The sequence below is a fragment of the Neomonachus schauinslandi genome, chromosome 4, assembly GCF_002201575.2.
Source record: "Neomonachus schauinslandi chromosome 4, ASM220157v2, whole genome shotgun sequence".
NCBI classification, from domain to species: Eukaryota; Metazoa; Chordata; class Mammalia; order Carnivora; family Phocidae; genus Neomonachus; species Neomonachus schauinslandi.
Genome location: NC_058406.1, coordinates 140,336,083 through 140,361,439, shown reverse-complemented (window position 1 = coordinate 140,361,439; position 25,357 = coordinate 140,336,083). Strand labels below are relative to the sequence as shown.

The 25,357-nt window shown below is 36.7% G+C and overlaps 1 pseudogene; it reads left to right on the top strand.

Moving 5' to 3' along the window:
- Positions 1-400: 400 nt before the first annotated feature.
- LOC110578856 lies at positions 401-20,046 on the top strand (annotated as a pseudogene).
- Positions 20,047-25,357: the final 5,311 nt, after the last annotated feature.

Sequence of the window (25,357 nt, the reverse complement as noted above, 5' to 3'; positions counted from 1 at the left end):
ATTCCATTTCAAAGAATTTACCCAAAGGATAATCTTGCAAAATTTCATGAAAATATCTAAAAGGATATTCATCACAAGATTCCTTTCTATTAGCCAAAAAAAAAAGAAAAGAAAAGAAAAAGAAAAACCTAAATTTCCAAAAGTATGAAAGTAGTTTTTAAAATAATGATAACCCATGGAATAGAACACCCTGAAATCATTAGAAAGAATGAATTTGATCTACAGTTAACATAAGAAAGATTTCCAAGATTAAATATTAAAGGAGAAGAAGCATAATATACATACAGCATTGTCTCTTTGGTAAGCATTTTAAAGGACACTCACTAGCTGGTTGACTCTGGTGACAGACTGTACTTAATGTTTTCAACAATACCTTCTATAGCAGTCATTTTTCTGACACATGACTTTGCCACACCCCTATCAAGAGGTGGAGTCTAATCACCATGGCCCTCCTTACGCCTTAAGGGATTTGCTGTTGACCAATAGAGTGCAGTGTAACTGTGACTTTTGAGGCGCTGTCAGGAAAGACAATAAATCTTCCACCCGGTCTCTTGCAGTGCTTGCTCTCCTATGACTCCTGTTTTGATGTTCTCTCTCTCTCTCTCTCTCTCTCTCTCTCGGTCTCACACACACCAGAAAATCATGTTCTTGTGTTGCAGAAAGAAAATGTGCCACCCAAGAACACAGCCAAGGCTACGAAGACAACTTTTCGGACATCTCTGCAAAGCACAGAAACAGGATTTTAAGCAGCAAACTTGAGGCTTGTTTGCTCTGGAAGATACCACTGAATTAGAAAACTCTCATCAAATCTGGACCCAGAAGGAGAACTAACAGTTCACCAAGGAAGTGCACACCAAAACGACCAATGGAATTCTCCAGAAACCAGCAGTGACCAATGCAGAACCCCCTCTAGGGTATATAAGATCGGCCTCTGAAGACAGGGGTTCCAGTGGGCTTGCCTGTACTCCCCTGGCTGGCCTTGGATCCCTCAAGCTCTCCCCCAGACTCTGGGGAGTCTTGAAAACCAAGTGGCATCTCCAGGCGAATGGATGCATCTTGCAGCCCTGAGTAAGGCTTGGAGGAAAATCTTCATTCATATTCCTTAGAGAAAAGCATTACATCCACCTCCTTAATCCTATAAGAACTTACCGGGGTTGGAGCCCCAAGAAAAAACAGAGGACCCTGACAGCGCAGCTCCTGGAAGCTTGCCCCAGGTCTCTGCTTCTTAGGCCGGGAGCCACTTCTTAGGCCAAGCGCCAACCGGTGCTCTCCCCGAAAGAGCTAGCGAGCGCAGACCTGCCCAGAGGACGCTTCTGGTCCTGGAACATCGCCCAGGCGGGACCTCTGAAGGATGGAGGGGCCATGTCCCCAAGTCCTCAGAAGAAAGAGGCCAACAGCCAAATGGCCACCTCTTCAAGGAGAGGACCATAAGGCTAGAATTTGACACGCCGCCACAAAGAGCCACCCCCATCATGAAAAGAGTCCCTGCCTCAACCCCCCCTCGAGGAGACGGGAGGCGAGACAGGAAAAGACCCCCTGAGGTGGCAGGCGAGGGCCCCGTTTCCGCTCCCCGGGGGGTCTTGCAACCTGCAGTGGGACAAGCTGGATGGCCCACACTTTAACCTGTAAGGAAATGGTGGAGAAGCCGGGCCCCAAGGACGCCCCCAGAGCGGGCCAACCCGGCCTGTGGTGGAGCAACCGAGTGTGGTGACTGTGGCGGAAGAAGACTCACCTCCCAGCAAGCCGGTGCTTTCAACCTCAGCGGATGACACTTCCGGGGTGCAGACCACTGCGGGGCCTCGGCAGGGGCGGGCGAGGAGGGACCCGCCAGTCTTCCCGCGCCCGGACTCCCGCCGGCGGACCGGTGGAGAGCGGCACGCTGCGTGGGCTCAGCCTGTACCCCGCCTCCTCAGCGGGGGTCAGTGCTTCCCGGGGTCCTGAGGGAGCAGCGCTTGCAGGAACCCGCTGAGGCTCTAGGCACCGGGGCTCAGGTAAATAATCTGAAGCAGTATGGGACTTCCTTGTTTAAGGAGTCGCCCTTGAAGAAACAGTCTTTATACCTCACGGTCGACCCGCCTCCGAAGGACCGCCCTCAGAGACCGGCGTCGGTGAGGCCTGAGACAAGTAGTGCGCACCATGTGGTCGCACCTTCCTCAAGAACTTTTCCTGAGGCAAAGCTGGTAGAATTTGATTCCTTAAAAGCTTCAAACGTTCCTGTGTGTCCTCCGTCCCGTGTATTCTCAGGCCTGGGAGTTTGCTGCTGCCCATGGTTACCCATCGTGGACGAGCTGTGGTACAGCCAGAGGACCTGGACACAGCAGTGGAAGCGACACAAAAGGAGTACCTGCTTATGAAAAGCAAGTGTGAGGAGCTGCGCCTGAAGAACTTGAAGATGGGGGACAACACCGACGGGTTTGAGGGGATCCTGTACCAGAGGATAGAAACAGAAGGAATTTGCCAAAGCCGAAATCTAGAAGGTTCTTCTTTTTCTTTTTCTTTTTTTTAACCATTCAACCCTTGCTTTACTTGGTGGTTTTTCATGAGAGATACATTTAAATAGTTTAATTTTGGTAAAGTAAGTGAGTGTGTGTGTTTCCGTATGGTTGTCTGTCAGAGCTGACTGGAAGGACTAGAAGGCTGTTATAGAAGCCTCCACCATGGTCTTGTAAGGATTTCAGGTAAGGCAAAGACCATCCCTTGGCATCCAGGAAATAGTTTCGGTCTCCAGATAATGCTGAGGTCATTCCTGTCCCCCGAGCCAAACCTGTACCGCCTCTTTACCGAGGAAAATATTCCTTTAATTTGAACATTCAGAAGCTGTCCAAAACACCGGGAAACTTAAGGTAAACTTATCTTTAAACAGTATGTTAGTTACTTCTTTTTTTTCTTTTTTTGCAAATCAGTACCTTTATTTTTAATTCTTTTTTTTCCATTCTCAACTGCCTTTATTTACTTACTCAAGTATAACGGACATGACATTAGTTTCAGATGTGCATAATAACTCAATATTTGTATGTATTGTAAAGTGATCACCACCATAGGTACAGTTAACATCCATCACCATACGCAGTTAAATTTTTTTCTTGTGATGAGAACTTTCTAGATCCACTCTCCTAGATACTTTCAAATATGCAGTGCAGTACTATAGTCACCATACTGTACATTATATCCCCATTACTTATTTAAGTGGAAATTTGTAGATTTGGACCACCTTCACCCGTTTCAACCACCCACATGCCCTTGCCTCAGATAACCACCCATCTTTTCTCTATCTCCATGAGCTCAGAGGTTATTTTTAGATTCCATATAAAAGTGAGATCATATGGTATTTATCTTTTTGCATCTGAATTATTTCATTTAGCGTAATACCCTCATGTCTATCCATATTGTTGCCGCTGGCAATATTTCGTTCTTTTCTATGGCTGAATAATATTCCATTACATATATATAAACACATTTTCTTTATCCATTCATCAGTGGGCATTTTAGGTTGTTTTCATGCCACGGCTATTGTAAATAATGCGACAGTGAACAAGGAGTATATATATGTTTTCAAATTAGTGTTTTTGTTTTTGTCAGATAAATACCCAGAGTGGAATTGCTGGATCATATGGTAATTCTATTTTTAACTTTTTGAGGAAATCCCATACTGTTTTTAATAGTGACTGCTCCAGTTTACAATCCCAACAACAGTTCAAAAGTGTTCCTGTTTTCCACATCCTCACCAACACTTGTTATTTCTTGTCTTTTTGGTAATAACCATTCTAACAGGTGTGAAGTGATCTATACTGGGGTTTTGATTTGCAGTTCCCTAATGATTAGTGATGTTGAGCATCTTTTCGTGTACCGGTGGGCCATTTGTATGTCCTCTTTAGAAAAATGTCTATTCACCTGCAAATATAGAGAACAAACTGAGGGTTGCCATAGAGGACAGGGTCAGAGGATGGGCAAAATAGGTGAAGGGGAGTAGGAGATATAGGCTTCCAGTTATAGAATGAAGTCATGGGAATAAAAAGCACAGCATAGGGAATATAGTCAATGATATTGTAATAGCATTATATGGTGACAGATGGCAGCTGCAGTTGTGGTGAGCAGAGCATAACATATAGAGAAGTTAAATCACTGTGGTGTGCACGTGAAACTAATATAACATTGTGTGTCAAATATACTCTAAAAATTTTTTTAAGGAAGAAAAGAAAAATGTCTATTCAGATACTCTGCCCATTTTAATTGGATTATTTGGCTATTGTTGTTGTATGTTGTTATTGTAGTTGTTGACTTGTATAAGTTCTTTATATGTTTTGGATATTAACCCCTTATCAGATATTTTCTCCCATTCCATAGATTGCCTTTTCATTTTGTTGATGATTTCCTTTGCTGCACAGAAGCTTTTTTTTAGCTTGATGTGACCCCACTTATTTATTTTTGTTTTTGTTGCCTTTGTTCTTGGTGTCAAATCCAAAAAGCATTGCCAACACTAATGCCAGGGAGCTTACCGCCTATGTTTTCTTCAAGAATTTTATGGTTTCAGGTCTCATATTCAAGTCTTTAATGCATTTTGAGTTAATGTTTGTGTATGGTACAAAATAGTGGTCTAGTTTCATTCTTTTGCATGTGGCTGTCCAGCTTTCCCAACACCATTTATTGAAAAGACTGTCTTTCCCCATTGTATAATCTTGTCACCTTTGTCACAAATTAATTGACCGTATATGTATGTGTTTGTTCCTGGGTTGTCTAGTCTGCACTCAATATGTAGATTTGGGTAGTATGGGCATTTTAACAATATTTATTCTTCTAATCCATGAGCACAGAATGTCTTTCCATTTCTTTGTGTCTTCAATTTCATCAGTGTCTTATAATTTTCAGTTTACTGGTCTTTCACCACCTTGGTTAAATTTATTGCTAAGTATTTTGTTTTGATGCAATTGTAAATGGAATTGTTTTCTTAATTTCTTTTTCTAATAGTTCATTTGTGGTGCCTAGGAATGCTACAAATTTTTGTATGTTGATTTTGAATCCTTCAACTTTACTGAATGCATTTATTAGTTCTAACAATTTTTTTAGTGAAGTCTTTAGACTTTTCCATATTTAATATCATGTCATCTGCAAATAGTGACAGTATGTCTTCTTCCTTTTCAGTTTGGATGCCTTTTATTTCTTTTTCTTACATAATTGCTCTTGCTAGGAATATAAGTGGTTATATTCAAATAGTATTATGATCAAGAATGGGCATGCTTGTCTTGTTCCTGATCTTAGAGAAAAAGTTTTTAGCTTTTCACGGTTGAATATAATGTTAGCTGTTAGCTTGTCATAAAAGGTCTTTATTATGCTGAGGTATGTTTTCTCTATTCCCACTTTGTTGAGAGTTTTTATGATAAATGGATATTGAATTTTGTGAAATGCTTTTTCTGAATCTGTTGAGATAATTTCATATAATTTTTATCCTTCATTTTGTTAATGTAGTATAGCACATTAGTTGATTTGCCGATGTTGAACTTTCCTTGCATACTTGGAATAAATCCCACTTGATTATGCTCTCTGATTCTTTCAATGTATTGTTGAATTTCATTTTCTAGTATTTAGTGGAGGATTTTTGCAGCTATGTTCATCAAGGATATTGGCCTGTAATTTTCTTTTCTTGTGGTGTCCTTGTCTGGTTTTGGTTTCAGGGTAATGCTGGCTTCATAAAATGAGTTTGAAAATTTTCCCTCCTCTTCTATTTTTTGGAAGAGTTTGAGAAGGATTGGTATTAATTCTCCTTTGAATGTTTGGTAGAATTCATCAGTGAAACTGTCTGATCCTGGACTTTTGCTTATTAGGAGGTTTTTGATTACTGATTCAATCTCCTTCCTAGTAATCAGTCTGTTCAAATTTTCAATTTTTTCATGATCAATTTTGGAAGGTTGTATGTTTCTAGGAATTTATCCATTTTCTCTAGGCTGTCAATTTGTTGCAAGATAATTGTTCATAGTACTCTTATGATTCTTTGTATTTTTCTGTTTTTGCAATTTTATTGAGATTTAATTGACATACAATACTGTATTGTTTTTATTTTATTTATTTTTTTCATCATGATAAGTGTACTCTTTAATCCCCATCACATATTTCACCATCCCTCCACAATCCGAATCTTTGTATTTCTGATACCAATTCTAACGTTTCCTCTTCCATTTCTGATTTTATTTATTTGGTTCCTCTCTCTCTTTTTTTTTTTTTTTTTTTTTTGGTGAGTCTAGCTAAAAGTTTATCTATTTTGTTTATCTTTTCAAAGAACTAGGTCTTAGTTTCACTGAGCTTTTCTGTTGTTGTTGTTTTTTTTTTAATCCTCTATTCCATTTATTTCCACTCTGATATTTTTTATTTCCTTCTACTAACTTTGGCTTTCTTATTTTTTTATAGTACCTTGAGGTGTAAAGTTAGGTCGTCTATTTGAGATTTTTCTTGTTTGTCATGATGAACTTTCCTCTTGGAACTGCTTTTGCTGCATCCCATAAGATTTAGCATTTGTATTTCAATTTTCATCTGTGTCAAGGTATCTTTTTATTTTTCTTTTGATTTCTTTTTTGATCCATTGGTTGTTCAGTAGCATGTTGGTTAATCTCAACGTATTTGTGACTTTTCTAGTTCTTTCCATGTAACTGATTTTCAGTTTCATACCATTGTGGTTGAAAAAGATGCTTGATATGATTTCAAACTTTTTAAATTTATTAAGACTTATTTTTTGGCCTCAGGTATGATCTATCCCGGAGAATATTCCATGGACACTTGGGAAGAATGTGTATTTTGTAGCTTTTTGATGAAATGTTCTGTACAGGCAATACCTCAGAGACATCGTAGGTTCAGTTCCCAAAAAAACAAATAACACAATAAAGTAAACCAAATGAATAATTGGTTTCCCAGGGCATATAAAAGTTATGTTTACACTATACTGTAGACTATTAAGTGAGTAATCGAATTATGTATAAACACAATAATGTACATGCCTTAATTAAAAAAACACTTTATGCTTAAAAAAAAATACGTACCATCATCTAAGCTTTCACTGAGTCATAATCTTTTTGCTGGTGGAGGGTCTTGCCTGGATGTTCATGGCTGCTGACTGATCAGGGTGCTGGTTGCTGAAGGTTGGATGACTTAAAATAAGACAACACTGAAATTTGCCACATTGCATTAGCTCTTAACAAGTCAGCCTGCCCCTTGAAGCTTTGAAGCCAGGCATTGACTTCTCCTCTCTAGCTATAAAAGTCCTAGTTGGCATCTTCTTCCAATATATGGCTGTTTCATCTACAATCGAAAATTTATTGTTTGGAGTAGCTACCTTCATTAATTATCTTAGCTAGATCTTCTTGATAACTTGGTACAGCTTCTACATCAATACTTGCTGCTTCACCTTGCACTTTTGTTATGGAGATGGCTTTTTTCCTTAAACCTCACAAACCAACTTCTGCTAGTTTCACACTTTTCTTCTGCAGCTTCCTCATCTCTCAGCCTTCTTAAAATTGAAGAGAAATAGGGCCTTGCTCTGGATTAGGCTGTGGTTTAAGGGAATATGTGGTTATTTTGATCTTCTAACCAGACCACTCAAACTTTCTCCATATCAGTGATAAGGCTATTTTGCTTTCTCATCATTCATGTGTTCACTGGAGTAGTTCCTTCAACAACTTTTCCTTTGCATTTACAACTTGGATAACTGACCCAGGAGGTCTAGCTTTCACCCTGTCTTGGCTTTCAACATGCCTTTCTCACTAAGTTTAATTATTCCTAGCTTTCAATTTCAAGTGAGAAACATGTGACTGTCCCTTTCACTTGAACACTTAGAGGCTATTGTAGGTTTATTAACTGACTTAATTTCAGTACTGTTGTGTCTCATGGAATAGGAAGGGTAAGAGAAGGAGAAACAGCCAGTTGGTGGAACAATCAGAATGCACACAACATTTATCAATTATATTTGCTGTGTTATATGCACACAGTTCATGACACCACAAAACAATTACAATAGTAACACCAAAGACCACACTGATCATAGATTACCATAACAAATATAATAATAATGAAAAAGTTTGAAATATTGTGAGAATTACCAAAATGTGACACAGAGACACAAAGTGAGCAAATGCTGTTAGCAAAATGTTACTGCTTGACACCAGGCTGCCACAAAACTTCAATTTGTTAAAAACACAATATCTGCAAAGCACAATGAAGTAAAGCATAATAAAACAAGGTACCCGATGTAAATGTATAGAGAACCTCTGTCCACCTACATGTACTTTTTATAAAGCTTTCTTAAAGTAGATTTGCATTAATTATGCTTCAAATGATTCAAATAAAAGGGTTTTAAGACAGAAACCATGGCAGTCCATTGGAAAAGTATTACAGAAGGTACAATACAGCAGATAAAAATTATGTTATAATAATGATTGAACTTTAGGAATAATCTGACATGATCTGCTGCTTTGGTGTACATATATAACATATATGTAGATAAATATATAGTCTGATGTTCATTGTGCATTTTAAATGTTTTCTGCCATTGCTTTCTTTTTGTTTTTATTTATAATGTGATATATTTGATATGTTTATTTCTGGTCATTGCTAGGTTATCCAGATAAATTTTGAAGAATTTGGTCTGGAGATTGGCTATGATACCTTGACAATTGGTGATGAGATGAAGTTGGAGACTCCAGAACAGTGCTCCAAATGTAAGTTCTTAATGTTTCATTCTTGACTTCACCTATCAGGTCCTTATGAAATTTAACCATTTTTCTTGCATTAGTTCCTCCTACTACCACCAACAGAAGTATAGAAACTTAATCATTATCAACTTACATATAGTATATTTTTCATCCTTCCTCAATGAGGCTTAAGGTACTTGATCCAAACACAATTTTTTAGAATCCATTGCCAGATAAGAGCCCACTGGAAATGGAGGCCCAGAGTGAAATTGCAGAGTGCTTGTTTGGGCCTTGTTTTGGAAAACACTTTTATCCCCACAGAGTTAAAAGGTAAATTGAAAAGGGGTACCTGGTTGGCTCAGTCGGTAGAGCATGAGACTCTTATTCACCATGTTGGGTGTAGAGATTACTTAAAAATAAATCTTAAAAAAAAAAAAAAGAAAAGAAAAAAGGTAGACTGGAAAAGCAAGTATAAAATTGATTCCAGAGGCTCTGGTACTGAAGATGGCAGATGCTACTCACTCACTGGCAGCAAAATCATACCTAGCTATGTAGAACTGAAGTAGAGAGTTTATCAGTGGTTTGACATTTGACATAGTTAGCAATGAACCACTCTCAGAGTTGAGATAATTAAAATAGACTAAATATGGTTCTTAATGTGAGCTAAAAGAAAATGGAAAAAAAGAAAATGTTAAGAACTTATTTACTGCCCAGGTTTTGGACTATTCATTCCAATAATCTATCTATGATAGTGGCATGAACAAATATTTCAGGGAAACTATATTGTTTTCTCCGCTGTGAACCTCAAAAGCTTAGAATACGGTTTCTCTCAGAATTCCCTTCATAACTGCTGATTTGCAGTTCAGGCTCTATCAACCTGATTTTTTCACAATGTGGTCTTTTTGCATCATAGTTACCTGGTCCACTTTTTTAAAATGTAGAATTCTGGACCCCCATAAGTGGCTTACTGAACCAGTTTCTCTGGGCTTTGGAACCAAAAATCTACACATTTTTTATCTTTCTCTAATTTGATACAAATGCCTAAAAATACCAGGAATTTTGATAATATTTGAATATTTTTTCCACATTCCTTGACATTATACAATATATGAAAGATATTTACCCACTGGGATAAAGGAGTGGGGAACAGAGTCAAAATCCATGAAATCAATTTTTTTTAATTATAATTGACATACAATATTATATTAGTTTCAGGTGTATGACATAGTAATTCAACAATTATATATATGACAAAGTGCTCATCAGGATAAATGTAGTTACCACCTGTCACCTGTTTATACCACCCACTGCACCCCTTACCCTGGCAACTACCAGCTTGCTCTTTATGAGTCTCTTTCTGTTGTGTTTTGTACATTTGCTTTGTTTTTTAGATTCCATGTATAAGTAAAATCATATGGTATTTGTGTTATATAGTCTGACTTATTTCATTTAGCATACTACCCTCTAGGTTCGCCCATGTTATTGTGAAAGGCAAGATTTCATTCTTTTTTATGGCTGAGTAGTATTCCATTATACATATATATATATATAATATATATGTATATACATATATATATAATGTATATACATTAATTAAATATATATGTATATAAAATAATAAATATGTATGTATAATACATATTTATTATAATATGTATAATAAAATATATAATATGTATAATAAAATAATATATATGTATATACATATATATATATAACATATATACATGTATATACATATATATATAACATATATATATATATATAATGGAATACTACTATATATATATATATGTATACACACATACACTACATCTTCTTTATCCATGGAGAATCTATGCCCTCTCTAAAGGGGGCAGGAGATAGTTCCAGCCAATTTTTGCTATGTGATAATCCAGGCCTAGGGTTGCCAGTTTGTCAAAAGAAACCACAAATTCAGATTTTTAATATGTAATATTCAGTTATTTAAAACACTACACTTCCTAAATAACAATTTTTAAAAATCTACTGATTAGATTAGCTCTGTGGCTAGCAATTTTTAATACAATATGGCAACACCAAACTATCAGGTATAAATAAAACCACAAGGAAATCTAGGAGGAACTGTAGATTTTGTCTGGAAGATATTAGTCCAATGTAGTGATATATCTACCAGGCTCATCTTCCAGATAAAAATGTTTAGCTTTTTTAGTGGGAGGAAGTATTAAAAATGAAGTCACAAACAATTTGAGTTACATAACCAAACATGTAGATCATGTAAAATACTAGCCCTTTTTATCCACCATACTTTAGGAAGCACAAAATGGAATTGTAGTAGGCTCTGAGATAGACACTAGTTGTGATTGAGTAATGGTAATTCATGTTGCAAGGGGAGGAGAAAGGTTGAAATTGAAGTCAAGTATGCAATAAAAATAAGAAAGAAGAGTAGGTTTTGGGGGGTTTTGTTACAGTTTTTGTTTTAAGTGAGAGCTAAGAGGGAATACTATCGGGGCCTACTACATATACATATATAAATAAATTCCTAGAAAGGTGAAATAAAAGCACACATAAATACAATCCCATTGTTTTTTCATTATGAAATTAACCAGATAAAATTTCTCTTTCAAATTGCTATAGAATTTTGAAAGACTTACTCCCAGTTTCTGTACTTACCACATTGGAGCCTGGAAACTAGTCTAGAATCTCAAAGGGTAAGTGGGGATGGGATGCAGATGCCAACCAGGCACATCTCTGGGCAAGAGTTGAGCTACAGAAAAGTCAGAGGAGGACCTCCACAGGAAAGGGAGCAGGAAAGGACCCTATCTTGCCCAGGTTTAAAAACAGTATTATATATATGACATGGTAAATTGCCAAAAAATTATTTTTGAAAACCCATTTGAAAGGAATTTATTCTTACTTATTTTTTAGTTTTAATTTCAGTATAATTAGCATATAATTTATATTAGTTTTAGGTATACAATATAGTGATTCAACAATTCTATATATTACTCAGTAGTTATCATGGTAAGTGTACTCATAATCCCCTTCACCTGTTTCACCCATCCCCCACCCACCTCCACTCTAGTTACTGTCTGTTTGTTTTCTATATTTAAAGTCTGGGGGTTTTTTGTTTGTCTCTTTTATTCTTTGTTCATTTGTTTCTTAAATTCCACATATGAGTGAAATCATATGATATGTCTTTCTCTGACTGACTTATTTCACTTAACATACTCTCTAGATCCATCCATGTTGTTGCAAATGACAAGATCTCATTCTTTTTGTGGCTCAGTAATATTCCATTGTGTGTGTATGTGTGTGTGTGTGTGTGTGTATCACATCTTCTTCTTTATCTATTCATCTATTGATGGACACTTGAGTTGCTTTCATAATTTGGCTATTGTAAGTAATGCTGCAACATAGGGTTGCACATATCTTTTTTAATCAGTGTTTTTTGTATTCTCTGGGTAAATACCCTGTAGTGGAATTACTGGATCATATGGTAATTCTATTTGTAAGTTTTTGAGGAACCTTCACATTATTTTCCACAGTAGTTGAACCAGTTTGCATTCACACCAACAGTGCACAAGTGTTCCTTTGTCTCCACATTCTCACCAACATTTTTTGTTCCTTGTGTTTTTGATTTTAGCCAATCTGACCAGTGTAAGGTGATATCTCATTGTGCTTTTGATTTGCATTTCCCTCATGATATGTGGAGCATCTTTTCATGTGTCTGTTGACCATCTCTATGTCTTTCTTAGAGAAATCTGTTCATGTCTTCAGCCATTTTTTAATTGGATTATTTATTTTTTGGGTGTTGAGTTGTATAAGTTCTTTATGTATTTTGGATACTAACCCTTTATCAGGTATGTCATTTGCAAATATCTTCCCCTATTCAGTAGGTTGTCATTTTAGTTTTGTTGACTGTTTCCCTCAGTGTGACTGTGCAAAAGCTATTTATTTTGATGTAGTTCCAATTGTTTATTTTTGCTTTTGTTTTCCTTGTCTCAGGATATATATGTAGAAAAATGTTGCTGTGGCTAATGTCAGAGATATTACTGTCTGTGCTGTCTTCTAGGATTTTTATTGTTTCAGATCTCACATTTAGGTCTTTCATCCATTTTGAATTTATTTTTGCGTATGGTGTAAGAAAGTGATCCAGTTACATTCTTTTGCATGTTACTGTCCAGTTTTCCCCACACCATCTGTTGAAGAGACTGCCCTTTTCCTATTCCATATTCTCGCCTCCTTTGTCAGAGATTAATTGACCATATAATAGTAGGTTTATTTCTGGGTTTTTTATTCTTTTCCATTGAGCTATATGTCTATTTTTGTGCCAGGACCATACTGTTTTGATTACTTCAGCTTTGTAGTATATTTTGAAAACTGGGATTGTGATACCTCCAGTTTTGTTCTTCTTTTTCAAGATTGCTTTGGCTATTTGGGGTCTTTTGTGGTTCCATACAAATTTTAGGATTGTTTGTCCTAGTTCTATGACAAATGCTGTTGGTATTTTGACAGGGATTGCATTAAATCTGTAGATTGCTTTGGTAGTATGGACATTTTAACAATATTTGTTCTCCCAATCCATGAGTTTGGAAAATCTTTCCATTTGGTGTCATATTTAATTTATTTCATCAGTGTTTTATAGTTTTCAAAATATAGGTCTTTCACTTCAGTTTAGTCCAAGGTATTTTATTATTTTGGTGCAATTGCAAATGGGATTGTTTTCTTAATTTCTCTTTCTGCTACTTCATTGTTAGTGTATAGAAATGCAACAGATTTCTGTATATTGATCTTGTATACTGTGACCTTACTGAATTCATTTCTCAGTTCTAGTAGTTTTTTGTTGGAGTCTTTAGAGTTTTCTGTATGTGGTATTATATTATCTGCAAATAGTGACAGTTATTTCTTCTTCTTTACCAATTTGGGTTCCTTTTATTCCTTTTTGTTGTCTGAGTGCTATAGCTAGGACTTGTGGTACTATGTTGAATAAAAGTGGTGAGAAGGGACATCCTTGTCTTGTTCCTGTCCTTAGGGCAAAAGCTCTAAGTTACTCACCATTAAGTTTGATATCCATTGTGGGTTTTTTGTGTATGTTGAGGTGTGTTGTGGTATGTTCCTTCTATTATGTTGAGGTATGTTCCCTATAAACCTGCTTTGTTGAGAGTTTTTATCCTTTCTCTTATTGATGTGATGTGTCACATTGATTGATTTGCGATTATTGAATTACGCTTGCATCCCAGGACTAAATCCCACTTGATCATGAATGATTTTTTTAATGTATTGTTAGATTCAGATTACTAAGATTTTGTTGAGGATTCTTGCATCTATATTCATCAGAGATATTGGCTTGTAGTTCTCTTTTTTTGTGGTGTCTTTTTTTTTTTTAAGATTTTATTTATTTATTTTGACACAGAGAGAGAGACAGTGAGAGAGGGAACACAAGCAGGGGGAGTGAGAGAGGGAGAAGCAGGCTTCCTGCTGAGCAGAGAGCCCGACGCGGGGCTTGATCCCAGGACCTGGGATCCTGACCTGAACTGAAGGCAGACGCTTAACAACTGAGCCACCCAGGCGCCCCTTGTGGTGTCTTTATCTGGTTTTGGTATCAGGGGTAATACTGGCCTTATAGAATGAATTTGGAAGCTTGGTAGTTTGAGAAGAATAGGTATTAACTCTTTTTTAAATGTTTGGTAGAATTCATCTGTGGAGCTGTCTGGTCCTGGACTTCTGTTTGTTGGGAGTTTTTTGATTACTGATCCAATTTTATTGCTAGTAATTAGTCTGTTCAAATTTTCTATTTCTTCCTGATTCAATTTTGGGAAGTTATATATTTTAGGAATTTATCCATTTCTTCTAGGTTACCCAATTTGTTGACATACAAGTTTTTTTCATAATATACTCTCAAAATCCTTTGTATTTCTCTGGTGTCAGTTCTCCTTTGTGATTTTGTTTGAGTCTTCTTTCTCTCTTTTTTTTAATGAGTCTGGCTAAAGGTTTATCAATTTTTTTTATTTTTTCCAAGAACTAATTCCCGGTTTCATTGATTTGTTCTATTGTTTTTTGTTTCTATTTCATTTACTTCTGTTCTAATCTTTATTATTTCCTTACTTTCATTAGTTTTAGGTTTTGTTTGTTCTTTTTCCAGCTTCTTTAGGTATAAGGTTAAGTTGTTTATTTGAGATTTTTCTTGCTTCTTGAGGTAGACCTGTGTTGCTATAAACCTTTCTCTTAGAACAGCTTTTGTTACATTCCCAAAGATTTTGGACCATTGTGTTTTCATTTTCATTTGTCTCCATGTGTTGATTTCTTCTTTGATTTTTTGGGTGACACATTCATTGTGTAGTAGCATGTTTATTTAACCTCCATATATTTGTGTCCTTTCCAGATTTTTTTTCTTGTGGTTGATTCCTGGTTTCAATTTTTTTGAAATTATTGAGACATGTTTTGTGACTTCACATATGATCTATTCTGGGTAATGTTCCATGTGTACTTGAAAAGAATGTGTATTCCTAAGAAGGAATGTTCTGAATATATCCATCTGGTCCAAAGTGTCATTCAAAGACATTCTTTCCCTATTGATTTTCTGTTTAGATGACCCATCCATTGATGTAAGTGGGGTGTTAAAGTCCCCCACAATTATATTACTATCAATTACTTCCTTTATGTTTGTTATTAACTGTTTTATGTATCTGGTGCTCCTATGTTGGGTGCATAAATATTTACAATTGTTCTATCTTCTTGTTGGATTGTTCCCTTTATGATTATGTAGTATCCTTTGTCTCTTGTACAGTCTGTTTTAAGTCTATTTTATCCAAAGTAAGTATTGCTACCTTGGCTTTCTTTTCACTTCCATTTGCATGATAAATGCTTTTCTTTCCATCCTTTCATTTTTAATCCATTTAAGTGTCGTTAGGTCTGAAATGAGTCTCCTGCAAGCAACATATTAGATGGGTCTTGCTTTTTTTTTTTTTTTTAATTTGACTGAGAGAGACACAGCGAGAGAGGGAACACAAGCAGGGGGAACAGGAGAGGGAGAAGCAGGCTTCCCACGGAGCAGGGAGCCCAATGCAGGGCTCGATCCCAGGATTCCGGGATCATGACCTGAGCCGAAGGCAGACGCTTAACGACTGAGCCACCCAGGCGCCCCTCTTGCTTTTTTTAATCCATCCATCATCCTCTGTCTCTTGATGGAGCATTTAGTCCATTTACATTCAAAGTAATTGTTGATTGGTATGTATTTATTGCCATTTTGTTACTTGTTTTATGGTTGGTTTTGTAGTTTTTTCTGTTCCTTTCTTCTCTTGTTCTCTTCTCTCACGGTTTTCTGGCTTTCTTTAGTGATATACTTGGATTCCTTTCTCCTTATTTTTTGCATATCTATTACCGGTTTTTGATTTGTGGTTACTGTTAGGCTTATATATAACATCTTATGTATACAACAATCTATATTAAGTTGATGGTTGCTTAAGTCTGAGCGCATTTTGAGAGCACTAAATTTTATTCCTCTTCCTCTCAGGTTTTAGGTTTGTGGTGTCATACTTTAAATCCTTTTATTTTGTGAATCCCTTGACTGATTTTTACAGATACACTTATTTTACTGCTTTTGTGCTTCCTACTTTTCTTATTCCTGCATATGGTCTTTCCTTTTCGCTTAGAGTCCCCTTTAACTGTGCACTATCTCCATGGGGCTGTTCATTGTAGTATCTCTTTAATAGTGGGGACTCAGTTTCCTAACACCGTCTGGCTCTCCCAGAGCCTAGCCCATTGATTTTTAAAGTTCCAGGTGTTAAACCCCACTGATTGTAAGAAAGCCTCTGGTTTTCAAAGCCAAATGTTATGGGGATTTGTCTTCCCATTGCAGGTCCCCTGTGCCTAGGGATGCCTGGTATAGGATCTGCTCCTCTCCCATTTCTGTGCAATCCTCCCTCCTGCAGACAGTCCCCGGGGGTGAGTTTGGCTCCCAACCATGTCTCCGCCCTTGCTATCCTATTTGTCATGGCCTCTTCTCTACATTTAGCTATGAAGAGTCTGTTATACCAGTCTTCAGGTCCTCTTTTTGGATTATTTACACTGATGTGGGTGTTATCTTGGTGTATCCTTGGGACAAGGTGAGCCTAGGATCCTCCTACTCTGCCATCTTCCCCAGAAGACCGAAGGGAATTTATTTTAAATAATGCTCAACAAGAAAAACAAGTCTCCATTTAGACATCTTATTTAGCAATCTGTTCACTCATATGTAAACTCCTTTTTGCTTTTTTCTTGTTTGATCCATGTGCTAGAGAATCAATTTGGGCACCAAAATTATTTTTTAAATAAATTTATTTTAAAAGATCAAATTTTTGAAAGTCAGAAAACAGTAAAAAATGGAAAATACATTCATTTAACAGAAAGCCATATAATATCATATTTGAAAGCATTCTATAAGAGGATGAATTAGCCCATATTAAATTGTGTAAGTTCTGATTAATTTAATAAACACAGGATGCATCATTTTGATAAATATTTAACCAGGTATGAAACATTCCAATCTATTCTATTTAGGTCATAGGACTGAATTATGCATTGGAAATATATGATGTTTTTGGTTCTCATTTTCTTTCAATATTTAGGTTTTAAAAGGTAAAATCAATTGTTATATTCTATTCCATTAAAAAATGTAGTCCATAAAGTCATAGCATATTCAATAGCTAAAATAATCCTCTAAAAAAATATTAATTATAAAAGGTTGTTTAAAAATAACTCACATAATTCGTTTCCCTCAAGTGCAAAGCATATAGTTTTTGCAATTCAGTAATCAAAAATAATTAAATGTGCTACATCTCTTCATCTTGACAGTTTGGCTCCAAAGAAACACTCATGACAAAGTTATCAGCAATAAAATTATTAAGTAATGGGCTATGCACAATAATTGAGTATCATATATAGTACTCATACTATAGTATAGATAGTTCTCCATAAAGTTTTATCAGATGAAAGTTCCTAAAATAATGTGAATTTAAGCTGCAAACTTAAATTCACATTCAGAGATTTGTTGCTTCTGCCATTTGCTATCCCATTATCCTTTGTCCATTTGTAGCCTTTTCTCTCTCACTCTCATTCTTGTTCATTTAGTCTCCAATAGAGTTATTTGGAGGGCATTTCCCCCCATTTTGAAACAGCATTTTTCATTTCTGGCAACTTCGTGGTGGTGTGGTGACAGGCATTAATAGAGATCAGAATGTAAACTTGACCAGTTGGTAATTCAGATAATGGATTTCAGCCATCGTGCTATTATCTTTTAAAGGCTGTTAAAAGAAATTTAACTTTCTCATAGATTGTTTTCCATGTGCTATTTTCACACTTAAGCATAAATTCACCTGGTAGTGGAAATGGATATAATAAATTTGAGAGAGCTAACGGTAATGATAGTGCAATTACTGGCATTGAATTCACCTCCAGCCCTCATTTCATCTGCAACAAGAAGATGTTGATTTGTCCACTCTTCTCATCTTTGTAGCATCAAACTAAGATGATTAGAAATGCACTCTGTAAAAAAAAAAAAAAAGAAATGCACTCTATCAAGCATGTGATTGTCTTTCCTTTTCCTGCCTTTCCTCTCACATGTTTTGTTGTTCCATTATTGGATCCATGGTAACACTGTAAAGAATTATTAAGTGAAAACTTGCAAAATAACAGATGAAAAAAAAAATGTGTTCCATTCCTAAGATACCCCTGTAAATTTAGGAGTATTCACTGATATTGAATGACATTATATTTGAGCAAGGAAAAATTGGGGTGCCAGGCAAGGGTATAAACTCCTTTCTGGGAGATAGTGGCAAGCTGGAGCAAGGCAGAAAGAGCATGCAAAGACTGTCCACTGGCCTCCATTACCCAAGAACACCTTCTTAGGCCCCTAGTTGAATGACAAACCAGAAACCTGCTCTCAGGCTAAAGCTCCTCAAGAAGCAGATAGGCCTCTTTCATAGAGAGATGGGAGGTGTATTTTAGTCTGCTATTGATGCAGTGCCATGGGGGTGGTAGTCTACTAAGAACTCTCTCTCCAAGTGTTACAGTCTCATAGGATCCAGGATTCCCAGGTTCCTCTGGCCTCTAGAGCAGGGTGATTAAGGGGTGTCCTCTGGGTGGCACCCACAAATCCTAGGGCACAAGATGCTATAAAAGCTCCCCTCTAGGAGATACTGGTGCTCTGGAGCACTGCAGCGGGAGAGCTTAAACATCACACCCAGCAACTAAAATGAGCATATAGAGGCCACCCACTAGGAGACAGAAAAAAATTTTTTTAATTTAAAAAAGAAGATGGTACCTGCCAGATGAAAAGAGGCAGAGGGGGAGCATATAGATGGTGCCCACAGGGAAAAAAAAGATGACACCCACTGAGTGAGGCAGAGGGAGAGCATAAGATGGTACCTACCAGTCAGCAGGGCCCTAGAATGTGTGCTAAATTAGATGCTTGCCCCTCAAGCCAACAATTTAATATTAGCAAATGAGCCCCATTTATGTATAGGTACCTCTTGATCAGCTACTTCTATGCTGGGCCTTGGGGTAGGTGAGCCCATGTGCACAAACCCTTTAAGAGTCATTTTTCAGGTTGTTAGAGCTTTGTGGGCCCCATGGATGTGAGCCTCATTGGATTTCAAAGCTAGATGTTTTGGGGTCTCATGTCTCAGATGCAGGTATTAAAGAAAGGGGTACCCAGTGTGGAGTTCAGACTGCTTCGATGTGGGCCTTCTTTCATTTTCCAGATGTATAGGAGTTGCTCAGACAATTTTTAGGGTTTTTTTCAGAGGAAGTTATTCCATATGTAGCTGCAGATTCAGTGTGTCCATGGGAAAGAGGTGTTTCCTGGATCCTTCTACATCATCATTTTGAACTGGAACCTCTCCAAATCCAAAAAGTTCTGAAAGAAAAAGATGAACTTACTGCACATGTAAACTCCACAGAAAAATCTTTCTCTGACCTCTTTAAGTGATTTGAGAACAGAATGAGGTGATCAAAGGCTACCACATAAAGAATCACTGAAGATGTGTACTGAGGATTAAATAGTAAGAATTGAAATGGAAAACCAGAGATACCAAGGACTAAAGGCCCACACAGAAAAGAAACACTGGCAAATAAGGACATCACTTAAGTCTGGAGCAAGGCCCAAAATTAGGCTATGGTCTTCCAGGTGAGCCTGAGGAAGAAGCAGATGCACATCTACTCTTGGAAAAAGACTAAAGAAAACAATGACCTGAACAGAATCTGTGACAACCTCATTTCCAAGATGAGAAGATCTGATATGGAAGTTCCTGATCAGTACCCCTCCTCCTTCCTCTGTTTTTCTGTGTGTCTGACTCTGTCTGTTAGAAGGATTTATGTTCTTTCTTCTCTTAACCTCAACTTGTTTTTAAACTAGATTGCTTTAAAAAGAAGACTAAATAAAGTTTCCTTTAAGTTAGAGAGAGAAAGAGAGGGCACTTCTGTGCACGTGTTCTGATCAACAGTCTCAGCTGAGACCTGCCTATGTGATATTCCAGCCCGGGTTCCTGAAACACAAGTAAAGAAGTCTCCAGAATATTTCAGTTCCCAGCCTTTCAAATATTCCTAGGTGACACATTAGACATTTTATAGACAAGCTGTTCTCACTGTGATTTCTCCACATTCCTCATGCACAGAACCAGTGAGCATGATAAAATGATAGTTGTTTTAAACCACAGAATATTGGAGTAGTTTGTTATGCAATAGTAAATAACCAGAATGCTTCCCCATCTTCCTTCTCCCATTTTCCATTTTCCAAATGTCCTCAGTTCATTTGGGGTCCATGTCGTTTCAGACAACTGAGTTGCCCCCAGCTCCAAGGGTGAAATAGGTGATACAGGGTAATACAATTAGCAGTGCTATTCCTCTAGCTACAGAGACTAGTTCATGCAAGTGCACATGAACTAAGCCAGACTCCAATATTCAGGGTGACTATTAAAAGTGTTGGAATTTTCTGTAACAGGTGTTTTCTTTGTTGACAATTTGAACTTCCTGGAGTTGATTTGTTTTTTTAATCATGAGGGAAGCCAATCTGAAAATAAAGGTAATGCATGGAAGAAAAGAGAGTTGAGAACCCCAAAAATTCAGACCTGGGGACCTGATGACATCATAAACTTTTTAAACTCTTCCCTTAAATTTATTCTTCTGGATATTTTAGTTCCATACTCTTCCTTTATTATTTAATCCAGTCTGGGTTGAGTTTTCTGATGCTTGCAACCAAAAGCTTTATAAACTTACTATGTATAAACCTAAATTTTTTTCTGGAAAGACTCATGTCAGTGGCTACCATGGATGAAAGAACTGAGAAGGAGGGAAGCTTTTATTTGTCATCTTACACCTTTTTATACATTTGAATTACCTAACAATATGCATCAATTACTTTTTTTTCCCCCACATCAACAGGAATCATCTGGATGGTGAAATAAGCCATTTTCTTGGTTTTGCTCATCATATTTTTCTGTATGATATCCAACCACTTTCATATGACCCATAAATTACATAAGTAAGTACTGGATACTTACTATGCTGGGTAATTTCACATGCATTACCTCTTTTCACACCCACAAAAAGTCCAGTGTTTAATCCCTGCTATCCCCATGCAGAGTAGGAAAATGAAACAGAGCTATTCAGGAATTTACCAAAGGTGACAAAACAAGTTAAGTGGTAAAATTAGTATTTAGCTAGTGGTAAATCAAGGTCTGCTTAATAACACAGTCAATGCTTATTCCTGCTTCACCATCAGTGATTCAAGTGCTTGTCCAACTAATATTTGAACATTCTATCCTAAGATAAGGATAAGCCTGCCTTTCTTTGTGTTGAAAAACAACAAAAATTAGTTATCGCTCTGTTAATTTCACCTGTTTGTTTTTTTTTCCTGACTATGCTGAACAACCTAATCCCTCATCCAGGTAGTTTTCTTTTAAATATTTGAAGGCAGTTATCATGGCCACCCTTAATAGTTCCCTACATATCCCACCATATCCATGCTCACACACAAACGTATACATACACAACATATATATGCACACACACACACCCAAACCATTCTTTCCCTGATATCTTTAAATCCTATCATATCATCTACCCTTAAAGCTACCTTTTTCCATTTTCTCACCATTGTGATCCCACTACCTTGTACCCTCTCACCCTTTTATAACTAAATAAAGTTGGGTGCCTGGGTGGCTCAGTCAGTTAAGCATGTGTTTTCGGCTCAGGTCATGACCCTAGGGTCCTGGGATTGAGTCCCGCATCGGGCTCCCTGCTCAGTGGAGAGTCTGCTTCTCCTTCTGTCTCTGCACCTCCTCCCTGCTCGTGCTCTCTCTCTTTCTCTCTCAAATAAATAAATAAAATCTTTAAAAAGAAAGAACTAAATAAAGTCTGAAAAGTGTAAGTGATTTTCCCAAGGACAGAGCGCTACCTATTGATTGAATACAGGATGTCTGACTACTGCTTTCTTATGGATCACTACCAATATTCCTCATCAGGCACAATCCATTTAGCTCTTTATAATAGTATTTATGTGTATTTATTCCCATTCAGACAAACAGGCAGATAGGTAGGTAGATAGGCAAATAGTTCACTATTTTGATATCCCATTAATATATTAGCAGCTTTGGATAAAAATCCAACTGTAGAAGTTTAGCCTGAATATTTGAGGCCAGAGATTAAAAACTTAGAATGCTTACCAGTGTAACAGAATAAATAACAATTGAGATTTTTTAAGTGCCATGACAGATATTTCAAAGAAGCAGTGTATCTAAATCAGCCTGTATTTAGTTGTGAGTTGGAAACAATTCCTGGCTAAGAACATATGCCCAGTTTAGAATTATGCATTTCTCTTCCAGAGAGAGCATTTCACAAGAAAGTTTTATCATTTCCATCATCAGAGTCTATGAAAAAATGGTATCTGGGAAAATCGCACATATGCCAATAAAGAGGCAACAACATAAGCCCACATTCAGTCTCTGGCTCTGCCGAAAGAGGAATTGTGCATTGGAAAGAGAGTGATTATCACATAACATCTACCATAGCTCTCACTTGCTCTAGACAATGCACATAATATAGTCCCATAGTACCCACCCTCCAACCTTCACTCTCTTTTCTTTGCAACCCACCCACTTCCTACACATACCCTATACAACCCTACAAACACACATCATATATATGTGGGAATTTTACCCATTCATCCACAGTCATCTCTATGATCCCTAAATAGAAGTCCTCCTTCCATTTAACAATAAAATGGTTATAATTCATTAGGTGTAATAAGAGAGAATTAACCAATGAAAGGATCAGGTGACCCCTCTAAGTTGTTTTTGCTTCTTTCTGTAGCCTTCCCTGATACACTATCTATGGAATGATATTGCAGGACAATGATATAAATAATGCATTCCCTCAAACCATCCTCCTTTAAACAGGCTTCTATTAGGAGATTCCGTCTTCCAGCTTCCCTCAATCATCCCTACACCAGTCTTATTAACTTATAAAATCCTAAATCATTTCCCTTCAGTTTTTTTCCTTGATCGTATTCTAGGTTTCACTGCCTAAAACTAACAGATTATTATTCTGCTCCAATCCTTAACGTCTTGGTTATACCTAAAAAAAAATGCACTTAAAAATAGTTTATTAGCATGTGCCATAAAGAGTAATGTTCCTACTCTAATTGGTACTGCAGGGATTTTCCTTTTTCAGTCATTTAAAATATTACATCTTAAACAGAAATATTCTTACTATGACTCTGAGCAGAAGAACTGTTTCTTTATCTCCAGATTATCCAGAGCCTACGTTATTTCTCAACCAAGTCCATGAAAGAGTTGTGAACTTTGTCATCTCATTAAGTATAAATTCATTGTTTCATGGAAACATTTTCCTATAGTTGGTGATAATTAAAAGTTTCCTTTTATAAAGTGCCGTAAGTTTTTGGACATTGCCCTGGAGTTATGCACAACTTCATAAAAGCCCAAACATAGGTGAAACTGACTTGAACATACTGGCTAATTTACTTGGTCTTATTCTGACTCACCACACGTCATTGTTTATATCAGAGTTCATAAATCGTAATTGTTTGGAAAAGATTCATACACAGGTCTCAACTGATAGAATAAAAAGTGAGCTTGTATACAATATAGTAGAGAACAAAAGTGCATGTGTTTTCATTATATACATTTTCTTTTGATGGTAGTAAACTACTACAAATGGATTTTCATGTTTCAACTTAATAAATTCCAGCAGCTTATTATTGTGTAAGTTTAGACAAGGCTACTGTGAAACAGCAATTAAAACTACACTATGAAGCAGCCCCATATTTTTGAGACCCCAAAATTGTATGTATTAAGTTTACACTCAGGAGAGTAATATTTGCCCATCTTTAACCTTGAAGCTCAGAAAAACTTCATTTAGTTGAGCTTTCGGTTATACGCCCAGTCAATAAGAAGTAACCCAATTCACCTAGTGTATACTGAGCATACACTCTAAGAAAGACACCTATACAGAATATCTAATTGTGGTCTAAACAGACTATTAAGATGGGCCAGGTAATTTTTCTCACATAAACAATCATTATTCCACACTTTCTTATGATTAGATCCTATCTGTTTGACCCTCTCATATTTCTATTTCTAGAATCCTCTCTATAGTCAAAATACTGTTAATAACAGAATAGCTTAGATTGAGTCTTCCAAGATGAGTACATTATTAGTGTCAAGTATAGAAAATTCTAGTATTGAATTGATTGAGAAAAATCTAAAACAAGGAATTTTAATCCTTTAAAGTGAGGCCAGAAGATAAAGAAAGAGAAATTTTAAGTACAGGTATAAACATATGTGACAATACTGGACAGATGTTTAAATGTTAGGCTGCTTCCTTGAGCAGATGCATCATTCACTGTTCTATTTCAGTAAGCGGGGAACATCATAATGAAATAAACAGACACACTTGGCAACAAGAGATCATCATTTTTATGAATTATATTTTTTGAAGATGGGACATTTTAAAGGACTTTGCTGCAATATATCATCATACCTGGAGTAAATTTATAATGTGTCCTGTTTTTCAAAATTGACTAAATCAAATCAAGTTTCAGGGAGATGAAATGAACTTGATGAAAAGCTGTTTCTGAATCTTTGAAGGGGTTTCAGCTTTTTTTTTATCAAGGCAAATCTGTCTTGTAGCATGTTAATGTAAATTATGGTAGTGAATGTCATATCTCCATCTGCTCCAACAATCTGTTAAAATACACAATTCTTTTCTAGGGAAAAGAGTTTATAATCTTTTAACATATTGTTATCAGTACCCCTCCTGAATAAACTGCGTCTTGGCAAAATCTATTCTTTACCAATGACCTAATTCCCTGTCCTGGCAGAATTTCTTGGTGATATCCCCAGAAGCATATAAATATTTCTTCTCTATTCCTAGAAAGAGTTTTATCAGCTCTTGATAACGCTCTCCATCCTGTGTGCATCCATCCACATCAATACAGCAGACACTGCATTTAGAAATCACCATGGGAGCTAGTTCTTCAGAATATTCACTTTGGAAAACAGGGAAAGAAATCAAAGGGGAAAACAGAGCTTTTAATCACAGCAAGGGTGGACTTAGAGCATCCTTGGAGTTTAGTTTCCAAAAGCACCAGCATTGCATTGGTGGTTCAGTGGTAGGAATCTCGCCTGCCAAAAGCACCAGCATTGGTT